The following is an 8,292-nucleotide window of genomic DNA, read 5'->3' as shown; positions in this document are numbered from 1 at the left end:
GAGGCCTGGTGTGCTGCAATTCAAGGGGTCACAAAGAGTTGGACATGACTGAGCAACTGAACTGAACAGAACTGAAGCCAATGAGGAGATTTATTGGAAAGGTGTGAGGATATCTGAGTTACCCAATAAAGAGTCAACCTCACACAAGAAAAGGCAGTACTAGGCTGCAGGAACTAGAAGCACCAGACCTCCAAGTTGCCCTCGGGACTCTCCATCTCTGTCTCCTCTCTCCTCTTCCTGCATGCCTGTTCTAATTTTTTTTTCCCCGTCATTGAACTCTGGTTCCACCTGGAAGAAAAATGGAATCTGAATCCCCTTGTAACCAAAAATGAGGTCTGGTTGCTCTGTCCAAAGCTGATGAAGAGGCAAGATTGGTGGAAAGGAGGAGGGGTGTGTTGAGGGTGGGATTCTGTCCAAAGGCTGACTCCCCCTACCCCCATCCCCAACATTAGGAGGCAAGAGCTTTTATAGACAGAAGGAGGCAGCTGCATGGGGCTACATGCAGAAACAGCACAGTCAACTCTGATAGTTATCTTGAAATTGGTCATCGGTGGTCTGACCATTGTCATCTTAATTGTATGTTTTACAATTAACTGTAAAAGTACAGTTAATCTTCAGTTCCATGGTCAGTTCCTGTTTTTCTGAGGTCAATTCTGGAAATTTTGACAGCTTATGTCGTGGCTACAGCTTGGTCATCATGTAGCTAGCTTCTTCCACCTGGTGGGGGTTTCAGTGTCTGTAAGACAGCTCACAGGACATGGCTCAGAATGTTGCCTATAGCCCTCGAGGAGGCACTGAAAGGTCCTTGACTTTGCTTAATGACTGAACTGTTATTATTTGGTCTCCTTTGACTGTTTCCCTTTGTTTCTGCATTTTCTCACTTCTCTGATTGAACTAATCCTTCAGCTAAAGTTTCTCTGCAGACGAAAGGCAGGCTGAGGATGGAGGGGAAGGATCACAGAGTCCTGCTCGATTTCACCCTTGCTTTTGCCTTCTTGGCTTTAGACCCTGTAAAGACACTGGCCTAATTCAGTCTCAGACTCAGCATCCCAAACCCGATACCCCGAAATCTCAGTCCCAGATCCAGTATCCCAGGTAAGACTGTTTTTGTTGAGCCCCCAGCCTCTGATAAAGTATGACTAGGAAGGCAGAGTCAAGTTGTATAAAATGGCTGCTCTCAGTGCAACGATGTGAATATATACATCGAAGAAGAGCAGACAGTTACCAAAATATCCAGAAGGTCCAGAATGACAATATGTCTGCTAACACCTTAGTATACCGAGCTGAGAGTGAAAGCAATTGAATGAGAAAACATTCAACCACATCTGCCTCTCATGGAGCCAAGGGGACCGTACTGTTTAGGCAGCCATGAGCTCCAGAGTGGAAAAACACTTTAATCAAAATTCTGCTTCAGCAACCAAATGAATCCAAAGATAATGAGGCAGGAAAAATGCCTGCAAGCCCTGAGAACTCTTTAGGTAAGTGTTTGTGTCATAGGGCAATTCTAACAAGAGACTCATGAGAGGAAAAGAAAAAAAAAAGTTTTTCTATGGTATCAAACAAGTCCAGAGGCCAAGATTAAAAGGAAATAATAACAACACCAGAGAGATCCTGGACTATAACATTTCCAGGAGAGAAAGCCCAAGTTCACGTACCTCCAAGGCATCTTATTTGATAATTAGATGGAGAAATGCAGTTGGCTATAGGAAGCAGAAAGAAGAATATAAAACTAGGACTAAGAATCAAAGCTAAAGCTCACATCCCCTGTGGCCTGTCTCTGGGAAAATGTTTCTCCTGTTTGTTCATTGATTCTGAATGTTAAGTAAGTCTTTCCAGCAGTGGTTCCAGAGTGCTGGAGCAATGCATCTCAGACAGCAAATGAAAAATGAGGGCTGCAAAGTTCAGAGAATAATAGAAAATTAAATCTTAACTGAGCTGCTGTAAATATCACAGCCAGCAAACAGAGTGCATCAGCAAACTCTATGGGCAGTGAGGATAATAAATGTCTCCCCTCCACACAAAAATTACCAGTGGTACATAATAGGGTATTCTAGGTTTGGGGGTAAGGAGGTAGTAATGAGGAGAGAGAAAGGAAGGAAAACAAGTGAGATTTGTAAATTAAAAGAGCACTTTAGTAAAGAGCTCCTCTTCTCAGCCAAAGCCAACAACCCAGCTTAAATGACCCTCTTGTCCAGCTTAAATGACCCTCACCAGCTGCAAACTCCCACAGCCCATTAGCTCTTTCACAGCACTCATCATTTTAGGGCGTCTGTTTGTGCACATGTCATATCTCCATAGCAAGACTGTAAACCCCTGGAAGTCAAAAGAGAGGGCTTGTCTCCTTTGTTCATCTTTGTATGCCCCACAGCATCCAGAGGACTGATATTTATTCACTGCGTCCAACATGTCGTGTGCTGGGTGATACCTTACGGTACGGTATCCCCCTGGGGCCTGCCAAGCACCCTGCAAGGGAAGGAGGGCTAGCACATATGGCTGAAGAAGAGACTGAAGCTCAGAGCAGTAACCTGCCTAAATCCACTCCACGATGGAGCTGAGATTGGAGCTCAGTTCAGTTCAGTTCAGTCGCTCAGTCATGTCCAACTATTTGCGACCCCATGAATCGCAGCACGCCAGGTCTCCCTGTCCATCACCAACTCCCGGAGTTCACTCAAACTCATGTTCGTCGAATCAGTGATGCGATCCAGCCATCTCATCCTCTGTCGTCCCCTTTTCCTCCTGCCCCCAATCCCTCCCATCATCAGAGTCTTTTCCAATGAGTCAACTCTTTGCATGAGGTGGCCAAAGTACTGGAGTTTCAGCTTTAGCATCATTCCTTCCAAAGAACACCCAGGACTCATCTCCTTTAGAATGGACTGGTTGGATCTCCTTGCAGTCCAAGGGACTATCAAGAGTCTTCTCCAACACCACAGTTCAAAAGCATCAATTCTTCGGCACTCAGCCTTCTTTACAGTCCAACTCTCACATCCATACATGACCACTGGAAAAACCATAGCCTTGACTAGACAGACCTTAGTCAGCAAAGTAATGTCTCTGCTTTTGAATATACTATCTAGGTTGGTCATAACTTTTCTTCCAAGGAGTAAGCACTCAGATCTACCTAATTCCAAAGCCTAAACTTTTTCCTCCCTGCTACATTGCTACTTAGCAAATAGCCATCATATTTTTTCTAATAATCTTGCAGATTACAGGAACAATAGCTAATACCAAAGACTTTCTCTAAACCAGGTCCTGGGGTAGATGCTTTCCATGAATTATCACATTTAATCCTTACCACAGCCCAAGAGTTCTTTTTTTTTTTTTAATCTTTATTTTTACTTTATTTTACTTTACAATACTGTATTGATTTTGCCATACATTGACATGAATCAGCCACGGGTGTATATGAGTTCCCAAACATGAACCCCCCTCCCACCTCCCACCCCATATCATCTCTCTGGATCATCCCTGTGCACCAGCCCCAAGCATCCTGTGTCCTGCATCGAACACAGACTGGCGATTCGTTTCTTACATGATAGTATACGTTTCAATGCCATTCTCCCAAATCATCCCACCCTCTCCCTCTCCCTCAGAGTCCAAAAGTCTGCTCTACACATCTGTGTCTCTTTTGCTGTCTTGCATACAGGGTCATCATTGTCATCTTTCTAAATTCCATATATATGTGTTAGTATACTGTATTGGTGTTTTTCTTTCTGGCTTACTTCACTCTGTATAATCGGCTCCAGTTTCATCCATCTCATTAGAACTGATTCAAATGTATTCTTTTTAATGGCTGAGTAATACTCCATTGTGTATATGTACCACAGCTTTCCATTCATCTACTGATGGACATCTAGGTTGCTTCCATATCCTGGCTATTATAAACAGTGCTGTGACGAACATTGGGGTACATGTGTCTCTTTCAATTCTGGTTTCCTTAGTGTGTATGCCCAGCAGTGGGATTGCTGGGTCATAAGAGTTTTGTAGTATTGTTGTCCCTGTTTAATAAATGAGCAAACTGAGGCACAGAGAGGTTAATAAAATCATCTAAATCTTATAGTGTGTGCTTTTAATCATTGTCCTACATTGATTTAAAATAAAAATAAATAAATAAACACATATACACAAACCAGCCAGCATGTTTGGAGTAATTACTGGGCATCAGACTTTGTGAATTTTCTAACTTAGTCCTCATTACAGTCCTTGGGGCAAAGCAATTGTTTAGTAAATTGGGGAATGAAGAACAACTGAGGATAAAAACAGAGCCACAACTATCACTAGTTGTTAAGGTAGAAAACTCCAGAAACTCATCTGTGTTTGCATTGGCAAACCACAGGTCCCAAGCTATGAAGGGTCAGCGAATGAGTATGAGAAGCATAAGAACAATTCAGACAGTAGAAAGGATTTTAGTTTGAAAAATGAGTGCTGTATAAGATCAATAACAACCTACCCAGTATGAACAGGCCTCTGTTATTACTGTAGCATCTTAAATGAACTGTGCCAGAAAATCAGCATTTACAAAAAAGACAAATAGAAGCCTTCAACTTTGTCTTGATTATATTTCAGAAATTCAGCCTTCCCAAGCTGATAAAAAATCTATGGGATACACCAAGCAGAATTATATTATTCTGTAGTTGCCTCGGGAGTCTAGAGAGCACTGGACAAAAAATAAAAATTCTGGGGGTTCTACTTCTGGCCCTCCCAGCTTTCTTCATCATTTGCACTATCCACCAATGCTTCTGTACCACCCTTGAGGTTAGGAATGGCCATATGTCTTGCTTTGGTCAATGAAATATGAACAACAATGATGTGTTCCTTTCAGAGGGAAGCTTTAGAAGCAGCACATTGTTCGCAAGGCTCTCTCTTCCTCTGCCATGATGACACATGTTGTTCTAGATGACATCCATCTAGATGTATTCCAAAGTAAAAATTATATGGAGCAGAGCACCTAGTTCACTTACAGTAGGAACATAGCATGGATGAGAAATAAACGTGTTGTTTTAAGACATGGACATTTTGTTGTTTGTTACTGTACCATAACTTAGCCCAACCTGATTGACACACCAACTAATGATGCATGTAACCTTAGGCTGGCTAGTCATTTAATGCACTTTACTGACTGGGTATCAGCTTCATTTGTGCAAACCTAAGGAATGAGCCTAGGATAGGGAGGTTTAACATGGGGGGCCAATGAGTAGGCTTCAGGATGACAATGAACCCTTAAATCATAGTTAATATTCTGTGTGTGTGTGTGTGTGTGTGTGTGTGTGTGTGTGAGAGAGAGAGAGAGAGAGAGAGAGAGAATTTGTAATTTTAAGGGAAGAGGGTTCACAGATTTTCAAATTTTAAGAGGGTTTATGTTACTCAAAATGAGGTTAAGAATCTGGATAATCTCTAAGGCCATTTCCAACTCTAATGTGTTTTGTAGCATCTAGAGTAGAAAAAAATTACCTAATTAGGCTTCTCTCTGATCTGGTATTTCAGGACTTGCCTTGAGTCAGATTTTATTAAGGTTGTTTTCAAATAATTAAGTTTAAGGGTTCTGCTTAATAGGATTGCAAATATTGAAATCTCAGGAGGTATTCCTTAGTGAAAAGGGAATAGTTTAAATTCTTTTAAACTAAAGAAGGAAACATTCTTCATAAACTGAAAATAAGGTCCCAGATCATATGTGGTGGGTGGAACAGAGAGGGACCTACTTCTGGTGGAAAGAAAAAAGCGTTTCTCTTCCAAAAATACATCCCCAAATATGAGTTAAGGCCTGAAAGTCCAGTGTAATACGTTAGCTGAAGAAAACGAGCTCTCTTAAATATGAAGACGGTTGAATATACAAGGTTAGAAGAGAGTCTGAGACTTGTAGACAGATAACCTGATTTCAACACTGTTGGGCCAATTTTTCACCGACACAATAGGAATAGTAATACTCAGCTGGAACAGGGAGAGTCCCAGCAGCAGAGAGATAACACACTGAAACAGGGTGAATGAGGAGGTTACATGAGGGACTGATTACAAAGCTGAGTTAGGGGTTCAGAGAAACCAACAAGACAGACTGAAGTACTGGGGGAAGGGACAGAGCAGGCAGCCCTTATCACTCCTAGGTCTTAAGGGACAAGGAGAAAGGACAATTATCATGAGAGGAGAGAGCTATAGCTATAATTAGAGGGAAGGGCTACAAAGCAGCAGCTGGGGCCTTTTAAGAGAAACACAGATAGTATTAATCCCTGGTCCAGCATGGAGGGAGCCAGAGGAAAATGTTCCTTTGTCTTCTCCTCTTGCCCACTTCTATCCTTCTGGAGTCTCCCATTGGCCAAACCCAAGGATAAAAAAAACATAGGCAAGGGAGTCTGTGATATAGTCCACAGAAAGTCCATCTCCTGGGGACAGACAGGACAGGGAAAGTTAGAGAGTGGATATGAAGGGGAAAATGATCATTCCAGCTCTTGGGGTCATTGTAAAGATTCAAAGAGATAACATTTAGAAGCATAGGAAGCATTATATAATAATATGAGCTATTGTTTACTCTTTTCATGAATGAATACTTCACACCCTTTGCTAAAAGCAGATTCTGCTAAGGCTATGTAGAGAGACAGTCCTTGGTTCTGAGAATGTAGGCGAGGGGACAGGGATAAGACATCCAAGCCTCAGAGTGCAGCCACTTTGCTTAGGGAGGTGGGTTGGTGGTTGGAGAGCTGTTTCTGAATGCTTTTACTCAGGATGAACCGGAATATTGCACTGCAGGAATGGAACTGCTGAGACTTGTCTGCCATTCCCCAGAACCCTGTTTATGGTGGCCAAGACACCAGCCCTTCTGTGACTCTTCCTGCTGCAATCCCTACTAGCTCCTGTTTTCCAGTTGCTTAGAAGATATACCTTTCTGAGCAACAAGACCTAGAATTGAAAAAGCTTCTTGTTTACATGTCAGGAGATGTATTTCCAGATACATGCATAGGTGCCAAAATACTGACTTCTTGCTCAAAATGTGGTCCTGCAATGTTTGGGCTGTGTGAGACTCGGTAGCAGTTTTCAGATTAGATTACTCTAAAACGTGTTCCCTCACTAACAGGCACACATGTACTTAGCTCAGGAGTGATATGCCAAACATGGACAGGTCTTGGTGAATTATCCTTTCACAGTACTCGGTAAAGGCAGCTTCCTCCAAAGACTGTGGGGCAGCAGCATCAGGAGATTGTAACTTTTCTACTGAGAGTCCTAACCTGAGGAGAGACAGTCAACCTTTTGGTCTACTCAGTTTTCCTTCTTTCTTCTTGAAGAAAACGCCCCTCCTTCATTGCATGGGGTCTGGGTGAGACTGTGAACATGTGACCTAAACTGGACAAGTCAGAATTTTTTCCCCAAGGATGTTCCCAAGTTTGGGAAAATCATTGAAACTTATCAACTCATTGGTGGAACCCCCAAAAGCCTGCTCAGTCATTTCTGCCTCCTGTAGATCTCAAATAAGCCTAGACTCTCTTCTGTGGGGCCTTCCCTGGTGGCTCATTGGTAAAGCAGGAGATGTAGGTTCGATCCCTGGGTCAGCAAGATCTCCCGGAGAAGGAAATGGCAACCCATTCCAGTACTCTTGCCTGGGAAATCCCATGGACAGAGGAGCCTGTCAGGCTACAGTGCATGATGTTTCTAGAGTTGGACACGATTTAGCAACTAAACCACCACTGCTGCCCTGCTATGGTTGCTCAGCATTTCTCCTCATCCTCTGACATACTCTGTGTCCTTCTAATTCATTATTCTTTGGTTTACCTTAGTTACCTAGGCCAGACACACAGGGATGGTCCAAGTGTGAGGACTGACAAGAATGATGACTTGGATGAGGTGCAGCTAATTCCCAAACCAGCCAATAAGCAAATTATAGACACAGGAGAGGATACATATGAGTGAGTGGGTCCTAGCTCTTCATAGAGGTATGTCTGAGGTTCAGAGGAAAAGGCATCCCACGTAAAGTAAAACCTCTGCCTTTTATACTTTTAGGCTGAAGTCAGGACCAAGCTTGCATTCAAGAGTCTAACAATGACCTCAAAAAGAATGACATAGTGCCATTGGCAGCAACATGGATAGACCTTAAGATTATCATACCAAATCAGAAAGACAAATACCATACATCACTTATATGTGGAACCTAAAATATAACACACATGAACTTATCTATGAAACAAATAGACTCAAAGATGTAGAGAACAAACTGTGGTTGACAAGGGGGAGAAGCGAGTGGGGGGGGGGATGGATTGGGAATTTGGGATTAGAAGATGCAAACTACTTTGTAGAGAATGGATAAACAACAAG

Source organism: Capricornis sumatraensis, chromosome 6 (genome assembly GCF_032405125.1).
Source record: "Capricornis sumatraensis isolate serow.1 chromosome 6, serow.2, whole genome shotgun sequence".
In the NCBI taxonomy this organism is placed as follows: domain Eukaryota; kingdom Metazoa; phylum Chordata; class Mammalia; order Artiodactyla; family Bovidae; genus Capricornis; species Capricornis sumatraensis.
This window is presented reverse-complemented; position numbering follows the sequence as displayed.